Source organism: Rattus norvegicus, chromosome 1 (genome assembly GCF_021556685.1).
Source record: "Rattus norvegicus strain SHRSP/BbbUtx chromosome 1, alternate assembly SHRSP_T2T, whole genome shotgun sequence".
Lineage (NCBI taxonomy): Eukaryota > Metazoa > Chordata > Mammalia > Rodentia > Muridae > Rattus > Rattus norvegicus.
In genome coordinates this window covers 82,319,177-82,344,100 of record NC_141534.1, presented here as the reverse complement: position 1 = coordinate 82,344,100, position 24,924 = coordinate 82,319,177, and the positions used below count along the sequence as shown (strand labels likewise).

Sequence of the window (24,924 nt, the reverse complement as noted above, 5' to 3'; positions counted from 1 at the left end):
TAGTAGTTAGTTTTAGAGTACTCATGATATGAAAAATTTGGATCTCAGAACATACAGCTATTTATTTATACATCCGGGGGATCTGCTGACTCCTTTCACCACTGAGGACATTTCCACATGTATCAATATTTAAGTTGTAGTCACATACATACATAATAAAAATGAATCTTAAAGAAGTGGAAACTATCATCAAAATATTTGAATTTGTTTTTTCACTTCTATGTGTGTGTTTACACTCATGCACACACACACACATATACAAAAATATGCACACAGACAACATCTTGAGTCTGTTTTTGTTGTTGTTGTTGTGTGTTTGTGTGTTTGTGGTTTCTAGGCTTAACACTTGCCATTGTGAACCAGTAAGGGTGAGTTTTGAATCTGTTTTTATAAGTCACAAATACACAGGGACAAATTTTGAAAACGAGGCCAAAAGTTACAATAGTAAAAAGTTACATGTACAATCTGGTCTAGCTCTTCATTCATTTTGGATTGAAATGGATGTCGTTCAGTACAGAACCATAGTTTCACCAGTAGGTGGCAAAAAAAGATCAGAATAATCCTTAGCCACAATGTCAATCTGTTCAACAGAGTTTATTGCTGACTGTACAAAGACATTCTCTTCCATCTCACACAGACAGTAAAAGAACTTCATGCTATTTATTTTTAATTTAGGGTCTTTGGTGTCACATAGGATTTCCAGCCAGTCAAATAATTCTTTCCTTAATTGCTGAGACAACTGGTAGCCAAAAAATGCCTCTAGTTTTTCTTGTTACAATACATGGCTAAAACGAAACAACCCCAAAAATCCACTGTATTTTGACCTAATTTAGAAAAGTAAACAGAATTATGTCTATACAGTGAACATACTGACTAGGCTGATCCCACCGGGTCTATAGAAGATAAAACAGAGCATCACAAAAATCCTGGACAGACAGGTGCAAGAATATGTAAGAACTTTTAGATTCCCTGCTCTTTTCAAGTATTCCAATGTTCAACATTTTAGGGGATGTCAGAGTCCATGAGCCTATTTTTCTTGAGAGCCTCTGCACAAAACAAAATATGTCAGTTCACATTCCTTTGGCAGCTAGAAAACACAAGCCATGCTTTTCTTACTTCGATATTGGGCATTTTGGAAAATGAACAAATTGAAGATGTGAGTCATATACAGGGAGGTGGTACACTGGCAAATAAGGACTGGGTTTTTTTCCTGCTCTATCTCATTTTTAAGGCACCCTGCAGCAGACCATAGGGCCGGATTTACAGCAAAGAGCTATCTGTTTTCTCTTACCAAACTGAAGATCTCTTGGACTATTTTCCTGTTTGAAACAATCTGTTGAAATATATCTTAATATTTCTCTCTTTAAACACTTAAATTTTTTTTTCAAATTTGTGCACTCAATCCTGTCCTTAAAGTTCTGAAAAGTTTCAAAAGCAGCAGAGATGAGGAGAAAGGATTTGTGGAGTTTCTTCTTCCTGAGCAAACTGCTCAACAATACTTTTACTGGATATACTTCCATGCAATTGTTACACAGTTCTCCTATTTGGTGAAATCCCATTAGATCTTTCCTTAACTGTGTATAATAAATAAATATCTGTGTCTAGCCTGGACACAAGATGAGAGTTCTCAACTGGAAGCAGGGATATCTGAAAGGTACACAATAAATATACACACATTACTTTTTGGGTACACACTGACAGGCAATTTTTCAAGTATTAAATTTCTCTCTTCTCTCACACTCTGCTTTTTTTCTCTCCTGCTCACTCACTCACAGCTGGAGGCTGCATACACTCTGCATTCTCTTGTGCATTTTGCTTTTCTTCTGTGCACTCTATTTTTTTAATCTCCCACACTTCTACATACCTCTATACATTCCCCTTTCACTCTCATGCTCACTCTTCATACCCATCTCACACATACCACATGCAGTCTCCTTTTACTCTCCCACACACTTCTCCACACACCTCACATTCTGTCCTTTTCCTCACACACACTTTTCCTCACACGTCACATTTTTCTTCACTCACTCTTCTCATGTTCTTATCATACTCTCCCACCTTTTTCTTGTCCCAGCCTATTATTGATACTCCACCAGCAGGTAGAAAAAAGATATTGTATAATCATTGCCAAATCAAATTCAAAAGAATAACCACTTCCCAAAAAGAATCAAGAAATATAATTGTTCACCAAAGTTTCAAGCTTCTCGTATTCCTACACCTGTGGTCAAAATGATAATAACTGTAAACTTAGCATTATTTAAACTTTAACTTTTAACTTATTATACTTCAGAGCTCAGAGTTTTAGGTCAGCTACTTGCATTTTCTTGACAAACTCTAATGATAAATGACATAGACAAAAGTATCAGGCAATGGCCAGAAGGAATCAAGCTAACCCTTAATCCAGTAATCCTGTTAGCTGTCTTCTTGTGTTCATTGCACACAATGGCTTTCCTTAGCGTCCCAGTGTTTGGAATTAGTTTTACTAGTATAAGATTTTATGTATTCTATACTTGCTTATTCAGGAACCACTCTCAAGTGTTCAAGTCTTATTTCATAACATCAATAGTTTTTCTTTCCTTGGCTCCAATTCATTTTCAAAGAATTTCTTCAAACTTTCTTTGCAAGTGAAGTAACCTAGAACTACCATTGTGCAGTTAGTACAGTTTTTCCAAGATGAGAACACATAGCATGCACCTCAGTCATTAAGTCTGTGATGTGCTGTGCCTGAAATTTAATTGTTTAACAATCATATCAAGGAACTTTTAGTTTCACAAAATTCACCAGAGTAAAAGGAGAAATAGGAAAGTCATATATAATTGAATAATTATGTACACCAAGGCCAACTGAAAGGCAGTCATGCACAAATAAAATCTATACAGACATTGTCCAGGGCTAAGGTTAGGAGAAACGGGAATGACTGTTTTTTACTTAGAGCTGCCATGAGCTACTGAGATGTCCCCATCCTGGCCTACTTTAGGTGGTCCCTTATTTCAGATGGAAGTTCCCCTGGGCTGACTTGTCTCCTGATTCTCAGCTGCCCAGACACCATCCTTTTTTTGCAAGGAGCTGTCACAGACTTCTGAGATGTCTCCATCCTGGTCTACCCCTGGAAGTCCCTGTCATGGTATGCTGTCCCAGAAAATATGATTTTCTTAGCTTGGGATAGGATCTCCTCCTTGGGAGCTGAGGGACTGGGCCACTGTCTGGAGATTAGTTCAGACAGTCTTGTTATTTTCAATTGTTTCATATTTTGAAACAGAAGTAGAAGATATAGAAGTATTTGTTCTGAAACACCAAGCAGGCCTTCTGACCAGACAAGCATTAAATTTTTGAACAGAATAGTCTGGCCAATTCCAGCTATACCTTTTAGGAACACCATTTGTGACTTCTTTTCAATTTTCTTTATTAGGAAAATGTTCTCAAGACGATCATATTCATCTTGGACGAAATTCTGAATAAAGATGTTGAACTCTCTAGACTAATCCTGGCTCAGCTTCTTTTTTAAATGAACTTGATATGTTGTTGGTTCACTGAGTCAGAGGGTGAAGGGATATATCTAAATTAAGTTAAACATTTGCCCATATATAGTCTTATCTCATTATTTTAACTTACAAAATGTACCCTTAAACATATTTTTATCCTTAATAATGTGTTGGTGGGTTCGGTTCCTGTACAGTTCAGAGGTGTTCAGTATACACAGAGCTGAATTACAGCTCTCCATGAAGTGGACCACATGGGTGCTGGGAATTGAACTCAGGATTAAGTTGATGGATTCCCTATATTGAATCATCCCTGAATCCTTGGGATGAAGCCTACTGGATCATAATGGATGATCACAATGATGTGTTCTTGCATTCAGTATGCAAGAATTGTATTGACTACTTTTGCATAAATATTCATAAGGGCAATTGGTCTGAAGTTCTCTTTCTTTGGTCTTTGTGTGGTTTTGGTATTTATTTGGTGGTTTTGGTAATTATGGCTTCATAGAAGGAATTTGATAGTATTCTGTCGGCTTCTACTCTGTAAAATAATCTGAACAGTATTTTTATGAGGTCTGTTATGAAGGTCTGATAGAACCTAGGTCAGCACTAAACCAATCTGGTCCTGGGCTCTTTTTGGTTGGGAGACTTTTAATAACTGCTTCTATTTCTTTGGGAGTTATGGGGTTGTTTATCTGATAGTTTATTGTTCCTGATTTAAACTTGGTACCTGCTATTTGTCTAGAAAATTGCCCATTTCCTCCAGGTTCTCCAGTTTTTTGAATATAGGCTTTTGTAGTATGATCAGATTCTGTTGTTATGTTTCCCTTTCATTTCTGATTTTGTTAATTTAGATACACTCTCTGTATCCTCTGCTTAGTCTGGCTAGGGGTTTATCTATGTTGTTGATTTTTCCAAAAATCAGCTCCTGGTTTTGTTGATTCTTTGTATAGTCCTTTTTGTTTCTACTTGGTCCAGCCCTGAGTTATATTATTTTTGCCTTCTACTCCTCTTGAGTGTATTTGTTTATTTTTGTTTTAGAGCATTTAGGTGTGCTGTCATACTGCTGATGTATGTTCTCTCCTGTTTCTTTTTGCAGACACCCAGAGCTATGGATTTTCCACTTAACATTACTTTTATTGTGTTCCATAAGATTCAGTATTTTGTATCTTCACTTTCATTAAATTCTAAGAAGTCTTTAATCTCTTTCTTCATTTCTTCCTTGACTAAGTAATCATTAAGTAGAGCGTCGTTCAACTTCCATGTGTATGTGGGCATTCTTTGTTATTGTTGTAATTGAAGACCAGCCATAGCTCCAGGTGATCTGATATACTGAATAGTATTATCTCTACGTTCCTGTATCTGTTGAGGCCTGTTTTGTGACTGATTATACATAGTCAATATTAGAGAAGGTATCATAAGGTGCTGAGAAGAAGGTATATCTTTTTTGTTTTAGAATGGAAAGTTCTATAAATATCTGTTAAATCTATTTGGCTCAAAACTTTCTTAGCTTCTCTATGTCTCTGTTTAATTTTTGTTTTTATGATCTGTCCATTGATGAGAGTGGGGTGCTGAAATCTCCTACTATTATTGTGTGAGGCACAATGTGTGATTTAAGCTTTAGTAAGGGTTCTTTTATAAATGTAGGTACTGTTGCATTTGGAGCATAGATATTTAGATTTGACAGTTCATATGGGAGATTTTTACATTGATGATTAAGAAGTGTCCTTCCTTATCTTTTTTGATGACATTTGGTTTTACGTCAATTTTATTTGATATTAGAATGTTTACTCCAGCTTGTTTCTCCAGACTCTTTGCTTGGAAATTTGTTTCCAGGCTTTTACTCTGGTAGTATCTGTCTTTGTCTCCGAGGTGTGTTTCCTATATGCAGCAAAATCCTGGGTCCTATTTTCATATTCAATCTCTTAGTCTATACCTTTTTATTGCAGAATTGAGTCCATTGATGTTGAGCGATTGTAAGGAATAGTGATTGCCGCTTATTATTTTCATTGTTAGAGTTGGAATTGTGTTTGTGTGTCTCTCTTTTGGTTTCATTGCAAAGCAATTTCTTTCTTGCTTTTTATACCATGCAGTTTCCCTCCTTATGTTGGAATTTTCCATTATCCTTCGTAGGGCTGTATTTGTGAAAAGATAATTGTGTAAATTTTGTTCTTTCATGGAATATCTTGGTTTCTCCATCTATGTTAATTGAGAGTTCTGCTGGATATAGTAGTCTGGACTGGCATTGTGTTCTCTTAGGGTCTGTATGACACCTGCCCAGGATCTATTGTCTTTCATAATCTCCGGTGAGAAGTCTGGTGTAATTCTTTTATTTCTGACTGTATATGTCAGTTTTTCCCTTACTGCTTTTAATAGTCATTCTTTATTTTTTGCATTTGGCATTTTGACTCTTATGTGACGTGAGGAATTTCTCTTCTGGTTCAATCTATTTGGAGTTGTGTAGGCTTCTTGTACGTTTATGGGAATCTCTTTCTTTTGGTTAGGAAAGTTTTCTTCTAAAATTTTGCTGTAGATATTTACTGGCCCTTTAAGTTGAAAGTCTTCACTCTCTTCTATACCTATTATCCTTAGGTTTGATCTTCTAATTGTGTCCTGAAATTCATGGATACTTTAGACTAGGACCTTTTTGTGTTTCACACTCTTTGACAGTTGTGTCAATGTTTTCTATGGTATGTTCTTTCCCTAAAATTCTCTCTTGTATTCTGTTGGTTATGCTTGCATCTATCACTCCTGATCTCTTCACTAAGTTTTCTATCTCTGAGGTTGTCTCCCTTTGTTCTTTCTTTATTGATTTTATTTCCATTATTAAAACCTGGATGGTTTTGTTGAATTCCTTCATGTATTTGTTTTTATTTTCCTGTATTTCTTTAAGGGATATTTGCCATTCCTCTTTAAGGGTTTCTGCTTGTTTACTTGTGTTGTCCTGTATTTCTTTAAGAGAGTTATTTATGTCCTTCTTAAAGTCCTCCATTATTATCATAAAATGTGATTTTAATTGTAATATTCCTTTCCCAGTGTGTTTTGGATATCCATTATTTGCTTTGGTGGGAGAACTGAGTTCTGATGATGCCAAGTAGTGTTGGTTTCTGTTGCTTAGGTTCCTGTGCTTGCTTCTAGTCATCAGGTTGTCTCTGTGGTTAGCCATTCTTGCTGTTTCTGACAGTAGTTTTACCCTCCTGTAGGCCTCTAGTCAGCACTCCTGTAAACCTGTTTTCCTGTTTTCTTTCAGGCATTTCTGTTAACCCAGTGCTCTGGTCTCGAGAGTAGCTGCTTCTGGTGAATATCTTTCAACTGTAAGCATGGACAGAAATTGGAAGGGTCTTGCTGCTGACGGCTCCTAGGTCCCTGTGCCCAGGGGCCGCAAATGGTACTAGTTGATTCCCTCATGGGTTGGGAATGTGGGCAGAGGGTAGTCTCCTATGATTTCTCATGAGTGTCTGCATTTCTTAGGGGCCAACTCTCTCCACAATGGGATTTGGGTGCTGGAAGCAGTTTGGCTGGTTCAGTTCAGTTGTGGGATCAGCCCTGAATGGTAGGTACCTGCTGCTGACTGATCCTCTATTTCTGTGTCCTGAGGAACTATGCACTTTCCTTTTGTGTCAGGGGTGTGGGCAAAGATGGGCAGAAGTGGTGTCTGTCCTGTGGTCTCAGGATGTTCCGCACTTCTGGGTGTTCTGCTCTCTCTGCCACATGATATGAAAGCAGGGAGCTGTGAGATGGGATCAGTTCAGTTCCAGGCACATCCAGAAACCAGAAGAGTCCTGTCCCAGAGAACTTCTGTCTTTCTGTGTCCTGAGTCAACCAGGCAGGTCACTTGGAGCAGAAAATTTGGTTTTACCTCTGCTCTCAGGTGTGCAGGCACTCTTGGTGACTGTCTTTCAGTCATGGCGCAGGCAGGAATCAGAAGGGTCCTGCACGTGACTTCTCCTAGTTCCCTGCTCCCAGGGGGGGGGGGCACAGATGGCACTAGGTAGATACCTCTTCTGTCAGGAATGTGGGCAAAGTGTAGTCTTCTCTGATTTCGCAGGATTACCTGAATTCTGAGGGTCCAGGTCTCTCTGCAATGGTGATTGTGGGGGAATTGGATCCATGCCATGAATCTGTTTGACAGTCCAGTTCCAGGTGCAGAATAGAGCTGGAGGGACCTGCCACTGTCTCTTCCTCTCCTGTTTCGATTCTTTCGAGGCTTGGGTCCTTTTTCCCCACCCAATGTCAGATCTTGTTTCCCTCTTCCCTGCCCCCATCCCCTTTCCCTTCCAGTTCCCTCCTTCTCTCCCCACTTGTCACTGCTCTTCTCTCCCTTCCAAGTATGACTAAGGTATCTTCACTTGGCGCCTTTAGCTTGTTGAAGTTTTTGAGTCCTGTGGATTGTATCTTGAGTATTCTCTACTGACTTTTTTGGCTAATATCCACTTATTAATGAGTACATACCATACATGTCCTTTGGGGTCTCAGTTACCTCACTATTGATGGTATCTTCTAGTTCAATCCACTTTCAGGCCAAACACAGGATATCCTTGTTCTTAATAGCTGAGTTTTATTCTATTGTGTGAATGAGCAATATGCTATATATCCATTCTTCTGTTGTGTGACACTGGGATGTTATCAGCTTCTGCCTATCACAAATAAGGCTACTATGAACATAGTAGAACATGTGTCCTTATGGCAAGGTGGAGCATCTTTTGGATATATTCCCAAGAGTTGCATTGCAACTTGCATCTTGAGTTAGATCTATTTCCAATTATCTGAAGAACCTACAAATTGTTTTCCGGAGTTGTAACAGTTTGCAATGGTGCAGTGTTCCTCATTCTTACGTCCTCGCCAACATGTGGTGTTCAGTGAGGTTTTGATATTAGCAATTCTGATTGTAGTAAGGTGGAATTTAGGATCATATTGATTTGCATTTCTCTGATCATTAAGGACTTTCCTCATTTCTTTAAGTGTTTCTCAGGCAATCGAGATTACTCTGTTGTGAAATTTCATTTTACTTCTATACTTCATTTTTTTTATTTGGTTGTTTGGTTTTTTTGTTGGCTAGATTCTTTAGTTCTTTATATATTTTTTATATTAGACCTGTTTCAGTTGCAGAGTTAGTGAATAATTTTACCCAAACTGTAGTTTTCAGATTCATCTTTCTGAAAATGTCCTTTTTGTTACAGAAACTTTCCAGTTTCCTGAGGTCCCATTTAACAATTATTGACCTTAGAGCATGGGCCACTGGAGTTCTGTTTAGGAAATTTCCCCCTGTACCAATGAGTTCAAGGCTCTTTTCCACTATCTTTTTTTTATTAGATTGAGGGTATTTGGTTTTAGGTTGAGGCCTTGATCCACTTGGAATTGAGTTTTGTGCAAGGTAACAAATGTATGTTTATATTCAATTTTATACATATAGCTGGCCAGTTAGACCAGCACCATTTATTGAAGGTGCTTTCTTTTATCAATTTATATTTTTGGCTTCTGTTTCAAAGATCAAGTATGTATAAGTATGTGGTTTTATTTCTGGGTTGTCAATTCTATTCTGTTGATCAACCTGTACGTCTCTGTACCATTCAGTGTTTATCACTATTGCTCTGTATTAGAGCTTAATGTCAGGGATGGTAATTTGCCAACTCTTCTTTTATTGTTAAGAATTATTTACACTATTCTGTGTTTCTTTTTTTGCCTTTCCAAATAAATTTCGTAATTTCTTTTTCCATGTCTTTGAAGAACCTTGTTGGGAAATAATGGAGATGGAATTGAATCTGTAGATTGCCTTTGTTCAGATGGTCATTTTTATTATGTTAATTCTGACAGTCCATGAGTTTGAGAGATGTCTTAATTTTCTGAGATTTTTTTTCAATTTCTTGCTTGTGAAACTTGAAGTTATTGTCATACAGGTCTTTAATTTGTGGGTCAGAATTTCCCAAAAATATATTATTTGTGGCTAGTGTGAAGGGAGTTTTTCCCTTCTTTCTCAGCCTGTTTATCATTTTTATGATGGAAAGCTACTAATTTATTTGAGGTTATTTTATATTGGGACACTTCGCTGAAGTGGTTTGTCAACTGGAGAAGTTCTCTGATAGAGTTTCTGGGATTGTTAATATATACTATAATGTCCTTTGCAAATAGGGATACCTTTATTTCTCCTTTGCCAATTTGTATCCACTTGCTCTCTTTTTGTTGTTTTATGTTTCTTACTAGCAGTTTGAGTACTATATTGAATCAGTATTGGGAGAGTTAAAATGCTTGACTTGTCCGCAATTTTAGTGGTATTGCTTAAGGTTTTCATTGTTTTTTACTGGACTGCTGTATGTTACTTTTATTATGTTCAGTTAAGGGTCTTGAGTTCCTGATCTCTCCAATAATTTACCCAGAAGGTATGTATTATTTTGACAAATAATTTTCTGCATCTAAATAAATGATCATATTTTTTGTTTTTTTTTTTCCTTTGAGATTTGTTATATGGTAGATTACACTAAGGGTTTTTTTTCCATCTTTATTAACTTGAGTATATCTTATTTATATTTCTATTGTTATTTCCCTTCCCAGTTTCTGGGCCAACATCCCCCTAGCCCCTCCCTCTCCCCTTTCTATATGGGTGTTCCCTTCCCTATCCATCCCCCATTTCAACCCTCCCCCCAACAATCGCGTTCACTGGGGGTTCAGTCTTTGCAGGACCAAAGGCTTCCCCTTCCACTGGTGCTCTTACTAGGCTATGCATTGCTACCTATGAGGTTGGAGCCCAGGGTCAGTCCATGTATAGTCTTTGGGTAGTGGCTTAGTCCCTGGAAGCTCTGATTTGCTGGCATTGTTGTTCATGTGGGGTGTCAATCCCCTTCAAGCTCTTCCAGTCATTTCTCTGATTCCTTCAACGGGGGTCCCGTTCTCGGTTCAGTGGTTTGGTGCTGGCACTCGCCTATGTATTTGCTATATTCTGGCTGTGCCTCTCAGGAAAGATCTACATCCAGTTCCTGTCAGCCTGCACTTCTTGGCTTCATTCATCTTATCTAATTGGGTGGCTGTATATGTATGGGCCACATGTGGGGCAGGCTCTGAATGGGAGTTCCTTCTCCCTCTATTCTAAACTGTGCCTCCCTATTCCCTCCCAAGGGTATTCTTGTTCCCCTTCTAAAGAAGTAGTGTAGCATTTGCATTTTGGTCATATTTCTTGAGTTTCATGTGTTCTGTGCATCTAGGGTAATTCAAGCATTTGGGCTAATAGGCACTTATTAATGAATGCATACCATGTGTGTTTTTCTGTAACTGGGTTACCTCACTCAGGATGATATTTTCCAGTTCCATTCATTTGCCTATGAATTTCATCAAATGAATTTCATTTATCATTCTTTTTGATAGCTGAGTAATATTCAATTGTGTAGATATACCACATTTTCTGTATTCATTCCTCTGTTGAAGGGCATCTGGGTTCTTTCCAGATTCAGGCTATTATAAATAAGGCTGCTATGAACATAGTGGGACATGTGTCTTTGTTATATGTTGGGGCATGTTTTGGATATATGCCCAGAAGAGTTATAGCTGGGTCCTCAGGTAGTTCAATGTCCAATTTTCTGAGGAACCTCCAGACTGATTTCCAGAATGGTTGTACCAGTCTGCAATCCCACCAACAATGGTGGAGTGTTCCTCTTTCTCCACATCCTCGCCAGCATTTCCTGTCACCTGAATTTTTGATCTTAGTCATTCTCACTGGTGTGAGGTGAAATCTCAGGGTTGTTTTAATTTGCATTCCCTTATGACTAAAGATGTCGAACATTTCTTTAGGTGTTTCTCAGCCATTCGGCATTCCTCAGCTGTGAAGTTTTTGTTTAGCTCTGAATGCATTTTATAATAGGGTTATTTATCTCCTTGCGGTCTAACTTCTTGGGTTCTTTTTATATTTTGGATATAAGCCCACTATCAGTTGTAGGATTGGTAAAGATCTTTTCCCAATCTGTTGGTTGCTGTTTTGTCCTAACGACATACACTAAGGATTTTTGTATATTGAACCAACCTTCTATTTCTGCTATTCAGCCTATTTGCTCGAAGTGTATGATGCTTTTTATGTGTTCTTGGGTTCTGATTGTAAGAATTTTAAGGAGTATTTTTGCACCAATATTTACATGAAAGATTGGTCTGAGATTCTTTCTTTTGGTTGGTTCCTTGAATGGTTTAGGTATCAGAGTAATTGTGGCTTCAGAGAATGAATCAGTGTTCTCTCTGCTTCTATTTTATGGATTAATTTGAGGTATATTGGTATCAGGTCTTCTTCGAAGGTCTAGTAGAATTCTGCATTAAATCCATCTGGACATGGGAATTTTTGTTTAGAAGGTTTTTAATGACTTAATTTTCTTTTTGGGATATGGGCTTATTTAGATAGTTTACCTGCTTTGATTTAAATTTGGTAAGTGATTTCTGTTTAGAATACAATCCGTTTCACCTATATTTTCCAGTTTTGTTTAGTATAGGGTTTTTTTTTAATAGGCACTGATGATTTCTTGATTCCTGTTTCTGTTATTTTCTTTCCCTTTTCATTTCTGATTTTCTTAATTTGAATAATGTCTGTGGTCCCTTTAGGTAATTTGACTCAGGGTTTATCTATCTTGTTGGTTCTCTCATCGTACCAACTTTTTTGTTGTTTATTTGTTTTGTTCTCTTTATTTCTATTTGATTAATTTAGCCCTGTGCTTGACTATTTCCTGCATTCTTCCCTTTGATGAGTTTGCTTCCTTTCCTTCTACAACTCTCAGATGTGGAGTTAAGTGTGGAGTGTAAGATCGCTCCAGTTTCTTAGTAAGGGCACTTAGTGTTATGAATTTTCCTCTTAGCACCATTTTCATTGTGTTCCATCAATTTGGGTATTATATGTCAACAATTTCATTTAATTCCAGGCAGTCTTTAACTTCTTCCTTTCTTTCTTTCTTTCTTTCTTTCTTTCTTTCTTTCTTTCTTTCTTTCTTCCTTTCTTTCTTTCCTGACAAAACTATCATTGAATAGAGAGTTGTTCAGTTTCCTCATGTATGTGTGGATTTTATTGTTTATGCTGTTATGGAAGGCCAGCTTTAGGTTATGGTGTTCTGATAGGCTACATGGAATTATTTTATACTTCTTGTATCAATTGAGCAGGATTTTGTAACTAATGATATGGTTGATTTGGCAGACTGTACCATGAGGTGCTGAGAAGAAGGTGCATTCTTTTGTTTTAGGGTAAAATGTTCTGTAGATATCTTTTAAGTCCATTTGGTTCATAACCTCCTTTAGTTTTCCTGTGTCTCTGGTTAGTTTTTCTTTCAATGATCTGTCCATTAATGGGAGTGTGGTGTCAATAATGTCTCCAACTATTATTGTGTGGGGTTCAGTGGGTGTTTTGAGATTTAGTAAAGTTACTCTTATGAATCTGGCTGTCCTTGCATTTGGGGCATAGATCTTCAGAATTGAGACTTTCTCTTGTTGGATTTTTCTTTTTATGAATGTCCTTCCTCATCATGTATCATAACTTTTGGTTGAAAGTCTATTTTACTGGATATTAGGATGCTGGCTTCTTAGTGAGGTGCGTAATATCTTGTAATTTATTTCTATAGCTATCTTCCTTGTGTTGGATCCTTCTAGGACCCTCTGTATGTCTAGATTTATAGATAGATTCTGTTTGAATTGACTTTTTCCTGGCTTTCTCTATGTGTATTGAGAAATTTGCTGGGTATAGTAGCCTGGGCTGGCATTTGTGTTCTCTGAAGGTCCGAATGACCTCAGACCAATCTCTTTTTGCTTTCTTAGACTATGTTGTGTAGTCTGATACAATTCTAATAGGTTTACTGTTGTTTGTTACCTGGCCCTTTTCCCTTGCAACTTTTAATATTCTTAGTTCTGTGAGTTTATTGTTTTGATTATTGTGTAACAGGATTTTCGCTTCCAGTTCCATCTGTTTAGTGTTCTATAAACTTCTTTCAAATTCATGGCCATCTCTTTATTTAGGTTGGTCAAGTTTTCATCTATGACTTTGTTGACGACATTCTCATGTTCTGTGAGCTGGGAATATTCCTTCTCCTCTACTGCAATTTTTCTTAGATTTGGAGTTTTCATTCTGAACTGAATTTCCTGGATATTTTGTGTTTGGTATTTTTTTTTCTGTGTGTTTTACATTTTCTTTGACAGTTGTTTCAGTCTCTTCTAAGGTATTTTCTACACCTGAGACTCTTCTTTCTCCTGGATTCTGGTGGTGATACTTACATCTGTAATTCCTGACCAATTTCCTAGGCTTTCCATTTTCTGGTTTGTCTACATTTGTGGTTTTTTATTGTTTCTATTTACACTTTTAAGTCTTGTACCACTTTATGCTATTCCTTCACCTGCTAAATTGGGTTTTACTGTATTTCTTTAAGAGAAAGACCAAGTCAAATTTCTGTTCCATTAGGCATTACAATGAATTTTAAAGCCATAAACCCCACTATGGTGATGTAGAAAAGTAAGAGTCCCTTTGAATTTTTCATGAGTTATGTCTCTCTTCCTGGTAGGGAAATCCCACTGTGATGTCGTGACCCATAGTCTCTTTATACATGGAGAATCCAACATTCTGAATCTGAAAGCAATAGTGCTGTCTGTTTCCCCAGAAATGATAACAAAATCTATGGATTTGTGGATGTCATCTCTATTTGGTTGCTGTTCATTTCATCTTTTGAATTGAATACATGTTCATAGATAGAGATTATGTTTACAATGGTAAAGCAGATTTCATTTTTTTCAAACTTTCTTCTTATCTCTGAGAGAAATTGAATACCTTGATCATCATCTAGTATTACAAATCTAACAGAGTTCTAGTAAATTACCAAGGAGACCATTGCCATTGGTAGAGATGTGTTTTTGGGGTGGGCATTTGTTAAGATAAGAATAGTGTTCATCATCATTGAAGATAGGATGGAAAGGTCATTAGTAAACCAAAGGAGCTACAACAAAGAGAGCAGCATGAGGTGTTGTGAAAAAAACTTATAATCATATTTAATTGCAAGCAATTGAGTACCTGTGACTTTTTCTCTCATCATAGATTCAAATGACCATATGTGGAAGCCTGGTAAATCCATTTCTAATGTGAATATCCTGGACAGCCTTTTGAAAATTTTAACAGAATATAATCACAGGTTATATTATCTCTCATTTTGTCTTTCTATTTTAGTCTTGATATTGGTATTTTCTATGCTTGGAAATGTTTCAATATATTTACCACTTGGGGATAATTGATTAATATTTTTAATACAGTTATGCCTTCATGCAGAAATATTTTTCTGTCATTTAACAGGAAAGCACTATATATAATACTGCTTTAGGCTTTAAGAGTACTATACTTATCTTGCACTACTTGAAGTTATTCCCTGTAAATGAGGTTGGGACTCACATAAAGTTGCCAGATCTCTCTCTCTCTCTCTCTCTCTCTCTCTCTCTCTCTCTCTTTTATCAGGCTACAAAATAATCTGGCAACATCTGACTCTGTGCTTTCCCAGGAAACTGATAAAGAGAACAATGTAAATTTAAAAATGTATACAAGGTTTGGCAGCCTAAATGTTTTAGCAGCAGTTGAGAACAAAAGTCTCTTCCTCAGAACTGAGCCAGTCCCACAGTTCTCTGTACCCAAATCCCATGGAAGACAGAGCTGAACTCTCAGAAGTATAAACAATCCTGAAAGCTTTGAGGAGACAACTACATCTGCTCACGTTCCTGACCCAAGAGGAACCCACCTAGTGCTCTCTGTGACCAGAGTCTAGGTCTAGTCAAGGGCAGGGCCTTTCTGGTTTCTACCTGCCCCCAGAGCTGAAAGCCAACCACCAGTAGTGCCTACAGATCTGAGAGCAGGTGGAACACCAACTCTTGGGCTCCAAGTGACCTGCCTGTTGGTCTCAGGACACACAAAGGCAGGATCAGTCTGGGACAGGACATTTTGAGTGTATGCCAGTACATGGAGCTGAACTGCTCCCACAGGGCTGTATAACAAAATCCCATTGGGGAGATACCTAGACTCTCAGAAATGTAGACAATTCTGAGAATTCAGGGAAGACCACCACTTCTGCTCATATTCCTGCCTGAAGAGGAACCTGCCTAGTAACCACTGGATATAGGAACCTAGGAACAGTCAGTAGCAGAAAACTTCTTGTTTCTGTCTGTGTTGAAACCTGAAAACCATTCGACTGGAGCTCTGACACATATGACAGCAGAGGTAAGACCTACTTTTCTGCTCCAAGTGATCTGCCTGAAGGCTTCAGATCACAGAAACTCAGGAGCAGCACTCTGTTCCCAGATCGGGCAGAAAGAAAACAGGCCTATAGGATTGCTGACACACAGGGTTATAGGAGGGTCAAGCTACTGTTAGAGACAGCAAGACAAGGTAACAATGGAGACAATCTGATGGCAAGAATCTAGTGCGGGAAACTAAGCAACAGAAACCAAGAATACTTGGCATCATCAGAGCCCAGTTCTCCCAAAGAAAGAAAATACTGAATATTCAAAAACATGAGGAAAGCAAGATTTGGATTTAAAAAACACATTTTATGATGATGATAGAGAACTTTAAGAAAGACATAAATAACTCCCTTAAATAAATATAAGCCACGTAGAAGCCCTTAAAGAGGAAATAAAAAGGCCCTGAAAGAGTTACAGGAAAACCCAACCTACAGGTGAAGAAACTGAACAAAGCCATCCAGGACATGGAAATGGAAATAGAAACAATAAAGAAAACAAAAAGGGAGACAACTTAGGAAATAAAAAACCTGAAATAAAGATCAGGAGTTATAGATGCAACTATCACCAAAAGAATACAAATGATAGAATAGAGAATCTCTGAGACAGAAGATCCCATAGAAAACATCGACACAACCATCAAAGATAATGTAAAACACAAAAAGCTCTTAGCCCAAAACATCCAGGAATTCCAGGACACAATGAGAACATCAAACCTAAGATAGTAAGTATAGAAGAGTGTGAGGACTTCCAATTTAATAGGCCAATAAATATCTTCAAAAAATTATAGAAGAAAACTTCCCTAACCTAGAGAAATAGATGCTCATAAACATACAAGAAGCCTACAGAACTCCAAATAGATTGGACTAGAAAAGAATTTCCTCCTGTCACATAATAGTCAAAACACCAAATGCACAAAGCAAATAAAGACTATTAAAATCAGAAAGGGAAAATTCTAGAGTGGTATATAAAAGCAGACCTATGAGAATTATACAAGATTTCTCACAAGAAACCATGAAGGCCAGAAGTCCCTGTGCAGATGTCACCCTAAGAAAACACAGATGCCAGGCCAGGGTACTATCTCCATCTAAACTCTCAATTAAGCCAAAACCGTCCAATGGAAAAAAAGACAGCATTTTCAAAACTCTCAATTAATAAATGGAGAAACCAAGATATTCTATGACAATACTAAATTCACACAATATCTTACTACATATCTAGGCCTACAAAGGATAATAGGTAGAAAATTCCAACACAGGGAATGAAACTACAACATAGAAAATGCAAGGAAGTAATCTTTCTACAAGGAAACCATAAGAGGTAAGCCACACAAACATAATTCCACCTCTAACAAGAAAAATAACAGGAAATAACAGTCACTATTTCTTAATACTTCTTAACATCAAAAGACTCAATTCCCAAATAAAAAGACATAGACTAACAGACTGGATACCTAAGGAGGGCTACCGGAAACATATCACAGTAATAAAGACAGACATGTCCTCAGAGTAAAAGGCTGGAAAAAAATTTGCAAGCAAATGATCCCCAAAACAAGCTCTCCAGCAATTCCAATATTGAATAAAATTGTCTTTCAACCAAAGATTATCAAAAAAGATAAGGAAACACACTTCATAATCATCAAGGGAAAAATCCACCACAATTATCTCTCAATTCTGAATATCTATGCTCCTAATGCAAGGACACCTACATTCATAAACAGAACCTCAATAAATCTCAAAGCACACATTGCACTTCACACAATGATGGTGGTAGATTTCAACACCCCACTCTCCTCAATGGACAGATCATGGAAACAGAAAATAAACAGAGACACAGAGAACCTGACAAGTAATGAATCAAATGAGTTGAACAGACATTTATAAAATATTTCATCCTAAAACAAAAGAATATACCTTCTTTTCAGCACCTCATGTTGCCTTCTATAAAACTGACCATATAATTGATCACAAAACTGGTCTCAAAATGTAAAAGAAGATTGAAATAACCCCGTGCGTCCTATCAGAACACCATGGACTAAGACTGGTCTTCAATAGAATCAAAAACGACAGAAAACTCACATATACGTGGAAGTTGAACAATATCCTACTCAATGATAACTTGGTCAAGAAAACAAAGAAAAAATTAAAGACATTTTAGAAGTCAATGAATATTACAGAACAATATTCTGAAACTTACAGGACACAGTGAAAGCAGTGCTAAGAGGAAAATTCATAGCTCTGAGTGCCTCAAAAAAAAAAAAAAAAGGAACTAGAGAGAGCACACATTGGCAACTTGGCATGACACCTAAAAGCTCAGGAATGGAAAGAATCAAATTCACCCCAGAGGAAGCAAACTCAGGGATGAAATCAACCAAACAGAAATAAGAACTACACAAGAAATCAAGAAAACCAGGAGCTGATTCTTTGAGAAAATCAACAAGATAGATTAACACTTAGCCAGACTAACCAGAGGGCACAGAGAGTATATCCAAATTAAAAAGAAAGAAAGAAAGAAAGGAAGAAAGAAAGAAAGAAAGAAAGAAAGAAAGAAAGAAAGAAGAGAAGGAAGAAAGAAAGAAGGGAAAATGGAGACAAAGCAAAAGAATTGAGAAAATTCAAAAAATCATCAGATCCTACTACAAAAGCCTATATTCAACAAAATTGGGAAATCTGGAAGAAATAGCCAATATAATAGACATATACAAGGTACCAAAATTAAAACAGGATCATGTTAACCATCTAAACAGTCCCATAACTCCTAAAGAAATAGAAGCAGTTATTAAAATCTCCCAACCAAAAAAAGACCAGGACCAGACGCATTTAGTTCAGAACTCTATCAGACCTTCATAGAAGACCTAATACTGACACTTTCCAAGCTATATTACAAAATAGAAACAGAAGTAGCACTCCCTAATTCTTTCTATGATGCCACAATTATGCTTATACATAAACTACATAAACACCCAACAAAGAATGAGAATTTCTGACCAATTTCCCTCATGAATATCTGCGCAAAAACACTCAATAAAATTCTTGCAAAATAAATCCAAGAACACATCAAAATGATCATCCATCATGATCAAGTAGGCTTCATCACAGGGATGCAGGGAGTGCTCAATATACAGAAATCCATCAACGTAATTCACTATGTAAACTCAAAGAAAAAAGATCATCTTATTAGATGCTGAGAAAGCATTTGCTAAAAATCAACATCCCTTCATGTTAAAACTCTTGGAAAGATTAGGAATTCAGTGCTGATACCTAAACATAGTAAAAGCTATGTACAGCAAACTAGTACATTGAAGAAGATACCATTACTGAGAACCAAAGAAAAAAAATTTAAAGAATAAAAGACCATGTGTCCCTATCCCAATCTGATTCATCTGCAGTACAATAGCACACAAATCTCATGGATGAAAGTGGAGGACAGGGTGAAAATGTGGCTAGAGTCAGCGGAAAAGGAAGTTTGTTATGAGATACTTTCCTAGAAATGCTAGAGAGATGTCATCCTTGATGTCTCATAAATGCGGTATCTGAAACAAAATGGAAAACATGATATTGGTACACATTTGAACATGGAAGTGTTGAACTTCATGAAGATTCAACCATATGCAGAAAACTACAGATAACCAAGGAATGCTGAAATTGGGAGAGAAAAATCAACCCAAGGGAAGAGATTTCCAGTAGGTAATCTAACACCCAGAGTCTGCCATGAAATATTATAAATACAGGTTATGCCCAATGGAGTAATTCAGTTCTATTGATATTTTTAAAACATTCATTAATGGACACTATGGATATGAGAGTGTTTGAGGATTATGCACTGGAAGGGTTGAAGGATTAAATGAAAAGGAGAATTGATGTAATTATATTTAAATCTTATTTAAATATAATTTAAAAATATTTGCTGCAGACCACCAAGGGGAGTGTATCAGCAGAGGGACCAAGGCTTGGATTTCAGGTAGAGAACAGATTCGTTTCGACAGACAGACACAAACTCGATGTTTGTGCTGCTGCAAAAAGCTTTACTTCTTGGCATAGATGTATGCAGTTAGAACAGGTACATCATATTTGGCAATCATCCAGCTCATATTCATCACCCCACCAAATGTCCCTTGTAAAGAGGAAAGCTGAACGTCCACTCCAAGAAACAATTCTCAGCCACAGACAATAGTTTGGAAAACTGCAGTTATATTGCCAGACTTGTGTGCACCAGATATACATTCAACATTTACCTTTATTTTAATAAAGTTTAAACTCTATGTTTATGACCGCTCAAGATGATGTGGAAACTCTTGTAACCATTCTATAATTTCTTTCATTTCTTGCTCAATATTCACTTCTCTTTTCCTTCTAGTTAGCTCTTGTTAAGTTTCTTCAACTTGTTGGAACTTATCCATGATCTTTCTAAAAGAGTCACTACTATTCTGAGTCATGCTAAACAAAACTTTCCCAAAATGGGGGAAAGGCTTTTCTAGAGCAGTCATATTTTTAATAGCTGCAATTAATTTCTCTCCTATTTGCTGGGAACTAATGGGTGCAGCAGCTGAATTCATCACAGTTGTTGAGTTCATCAGGCTCATGATGGTGTGAGAGGTTTCCGTCTCTGAACCTTCAGTTCCTAAAACATCTAAAGGTACATGACCATCTTCCCACACTGCTATATTCTTAAAATCAGATATTGTTGACAGGCTTAAAGTTGCTAAGATCACCAAGTGTAGAAAACAGAAAGCACCTTCATCACAAGCATAGACAGTAGTCATCATCTTTTTGTAGGGAGACTGCCAGGGACCTCCAGGAGGCCTAGCCATGCCAGGCACATGCTTATGTTCTGGATAGAAATGACGCAAAACAGCTTCATGTCACACAGACTCCACTGGAGTGGGTGTGGCAAATATTGTTATAATTAAAAATGTTCCAAAAGGAAAATATTTTCCCATAATATTTTGTTATTATTACAACATATATTAGACTATACTGTGTCCTACTGATCTCTATTGCTTCACGGGAAAGCAAGTTTTTCCTTTTACTCCTAATTCAATAGAAATTCTTTCTGATATGAGGTACTATGTTCCTTTTATGAGTATTCTAAAATGAAGCAGATTAGATGTTTCAAGTTTAGGAAATATATTGAAAACAAACTAGGATGATGCTTATAAGGTTTAGCAGTAATGGTAATCATAATATATTTACCCTTTTCTGAAGATACCCTATATTTGAGTCAAAGACCATGAGGTAATCAAGATGGAGGTTTCAACTATACTGGGTATTTTATAGTCCTAGAAGTAATCATAAATATGACAAAATGTGAGCTCTGGGAGGTATAGCAACAATAAGGCTGTTGAAACAGTGGCATAAAAATCCTAGGAGCAACCAAGGGGTTCATCATTGAGTTGAAGGTCCACTTCACAAGAAGAACCTAACAGTAATATTCAACTAAATTTTATATTAATAATATTTCCCCTGACTATTATTATTATATTAAGAATTAGTATATGCCTCTATCCTCATCATGTGATTTATTTTTCACAACTTATTGTGATTAACTTATGGGCTCCAGTAATTCAAATTGGTGAGAGTAATAAACTTTGGTGTTTCCAGCTAAAATCATACTTCTGTGTCAAACATTTCATTCCAAGATTCCAGAATCATTGTGCAAGATGAGTCAGAAGATATGTAAAAGCAAATGTGATATATAACTCCCAGGAAGCAGGATTTTTTCCCATACAGAATAGGATACTCTCCTCATAAATTCATTTGTTTATGACAAAACTTTCCCAGAATTAACCTAGAAAAATCTGAGTGGAGAAGAAGACATCAGGAACTTCCACAACTGCCAGAAGATCTATAAGCCAAGATTTCTACTCATACTTCAGTTTATGTCTCAACACTAATAATAATTCATTTTGGTACACTTACTAGAAGAAGTGCTATTTACTTCTTGGAACCCATGAAATTTGAAGGGAATAGTGGTAGGGAACTAGAGATTGGGAAAGTAAAAATTGAAATTGAACTTTAGTAAAATAAAATAATATAAAATAATCTAAGAAATAATTAAGTATTAAATGTTCTAACTGGTTCATATAAAAGAACATAGTTTGTTTTTGTTTGAAATAGTCATTAAAACATGGTAAGAGGGAGACATTAAGACCTCTCCCACTATCTCATAGATGTGTCTCAATGTTTTTATCATCTTCCACAGGACACCTGACCTGATTTCAGGGAAATCTTGGGGCTACTCAAAACACCTTATCTTTGTAAATCTCCATAGTAATCTCTTACATATTTTTATTAGTTATCAACTGGACAATATTAATAGATAATGTGGAACCCTGAATCTACTTCTGTGTTTCCCATTGTAGGTGACATTAACATTGCAATCCTTTAGAAAAAAATCTCATATCTGTCTATTACTGAGAGAATAACACCCAGATGTCTTCTTTTACTAATGTGGTAAAGATTGTACACATGAAAAGATATGAAACTTGCCCAAAACAGTCCTAAAGTATTTCCATACCTAAGAATTTTGGAATTCTGTAGGTCTTGTTTATCCCAATTTTGATTCCTGAGATTCATTAACCCCAGATTTAGTATAGCAGGACAGCACATTCACATGTACAGTTGTATTTATACACTCTCATTAGAAATGTTCAGTTCGTGTGCAGTACAGTTTATCAGTTTGTAATATCACTCAGATTTGAAAAAGTTAATTATAGGTTGGAGAGGAAATGACTTTACATGAAATAAAAAATGCAGAGAAGTGAACACAAGGTAAGGGAAAATAATGGGACATGTGTTGACTCAAACTCTGAATTGAAGATGAATAAAAACTACAGGCCAAGGATAGGAATTTGAAATTTCCATATTTTTGTTAAGCGTCTTCCCAAACATAAACCTGAGGAGTTAAGTTCGACATTTGATTCACTCTGCTTATGATTCCATGCAAAAATTCACATGTTAAAGGATTTAGAATTTCTGCACATTACAGGAATCTATGGATATCAAGAAGTGATGAGTGACCAGGTCCCTGAACTTCATCAAAGCATTGTAACTTACTCCTTACAAACTTAGGTTTAAATATTATATTTTTATGAAAAAAGTTCTGGAAGAGCTAAGAAGAATGCTTATAGTAGAAAGAGAATACCACAACAGTGCCTAAACCTGGTTAAAAGCATATGATTGTTAACTCTAGAAAAGACTAAAATTCCTAACATATCTCTCCTCAAAGAGGCAGAACAAGCACTGGAAGCAGATACTTATCTCAACTGAATGAACTGAATTTGGGGAAGCCAGTAGGAAAAGTCTGAAAGAAGAGGAGGAGCGTGACCCCAGCACTCTCAACTAACTGGGACCCTAGAAATTCCTCAGTCAGTGAGTCACCAAGCAAGCAACATACACTAACTCACATTTTGCCCCAGACACATACACAGCAGAAGACTGCCTGGTTTTGTCACCGTGAGAAGATGCACCTATCCCTTGAATATTGAGTTCACCAAGAATGGGGAGGACTAGTATGTTGAGGAAGAGTCCAGGTTATAGGAGGAAATTGGGGAAGAAATGGGATTGTGTTGAGTGGGATGGGGTGAGTGAGTAAAGTGATATGGGGTAAACAGGGTGGGAGGGAGAGTCTCTTGGATACAGGGGGCAGGAACTGACGGAGGGTAGACCAGGAGGAGAATAGTGGACTGTAAAAAATACTTAAAGATAAATAATTAAAAAAAACCCTTGGATATTTTATTCTCCTATGTGGACCACCACCACTGAATAAGCATTAAGGAAGTTTGTCATTAGGAAAACCTTTTTTTTCTTTTACACGAGACGTTGAATTAATTTTCTTGACAAACAAAGGATGGCGTGTTTCTTTAAAAACATATATATTAGAAAGAAAATTGCACATATTTCCCTTAAACTTAAAAAACATAAAGCAAAAATAAACTGCAAAACACATTCCACTAACTTCCTTACCATTTCAGGTGAATGTTTAATATGTAAGAACTTATCGCCTCACCCATGGATGAGTTGTATTAGCTATGAAAGTTTAGTGATTTTGGAATTAGGATGTCGTCTTTAGTCCTGGATACATGAGGATAATTATATTTTGTATTAAATCAAGGTCAAGAAAAAGTGGTGATCAGATTCTCTGCAGTGAACAAGCTGGTAATACGGCAGTAATTTTCCAAATGATATTTATCAGGTCTCTCTCTCTCCCTCCCTCTTCTCTCTCTTCTCTTCTCTTTTCTCTCTCTCTCTCTCTCTCTCTCTCTTTCTTTCCCCTCATTATCACTCTCTTACCATTATCTGTCCAATTTTATCCCTCACTCCCATTTTACCTTTATGTATCTCAGCCCACAGTACCACATTCTAAAACATGCAAAATTATGGTTTTCTTTATGTGATTAGAGTTTCTTGTGCCAACATGAAAAAAAATTTCATGAACTGAAGAGAATGCACAGGCAGACATGAAGCCTGAGCACTCAGTGCAAAAATTTTCTGTGGCCAGAAACACTCAAATTGTGCATGTGATATTGCATACATAATTATTCCCTATCTTTGGAATTAGTATATTTATAGTGATGTTGCCTGTCCTGTTGGATATCATTATCAAACTATTTTAAAGCAGTAAGGGATGACCAGAGCCTATTCATTCATGCATGCACACATACATACATACATACATACATACATACATACATACATATATACATACATACATACATTAATACATACATAACAGTTTTCACTATTCTTAAAAATGCTGTCAAATGTTACTTGTGTATCTGTTACCACACTCAGGATGATATTTTCCAGTTCCATCCATTTGCCTATGGATTTCATCAAGTCATTGTTTTTGATAGCTGAGTAATATTCCACTGCATAGATGTACCACATTTTCTGTGTCTATTTCTCTGTTGAAGGGCATTTGGGTTCTTTCCAGCTTCAGGTTATTATAAGTAAGGCTGCTATGAACATAGTGGAGCATGTGACTTTGTTATATGTTCGGGCATGTTTTGGGTATATGCCCAAGAGTGGTATAGCTGGGTCCTCAGGTAGTTCAATGTCCAATTTTCTGAGGAACCTCCGGACTGATTTCCAGAATGGTTGTACCAATCTGCAATCCCATCAACAATGGAGGAGTGTTCCTCTTTATCCACATCCTCGCCAGCATCTGATGTCGCTGGAGTTTTTGATCTTAGCCATTCTGACTGGTGTGAAGTGAATCTCAGGGTTGT

The 24,924-nt window shown here is 36.9% G+C and overlaps 1 pseudogene; it reads right to left on the bottom strand.

Annotated features, from left to right (window-relative positions):
* Positions 1–508: 508 nt before the first annotated feature.
* On the bottom strand, positions 509–19,791 carry Nlrp4b-ps2 (NLR family, pyrin domain containing 4B, pseudogene 2; annotated as a pseudogene).
* Between the last annotated feature and the right edge of the window lie 5,133 nt (positions 19,792–24,924).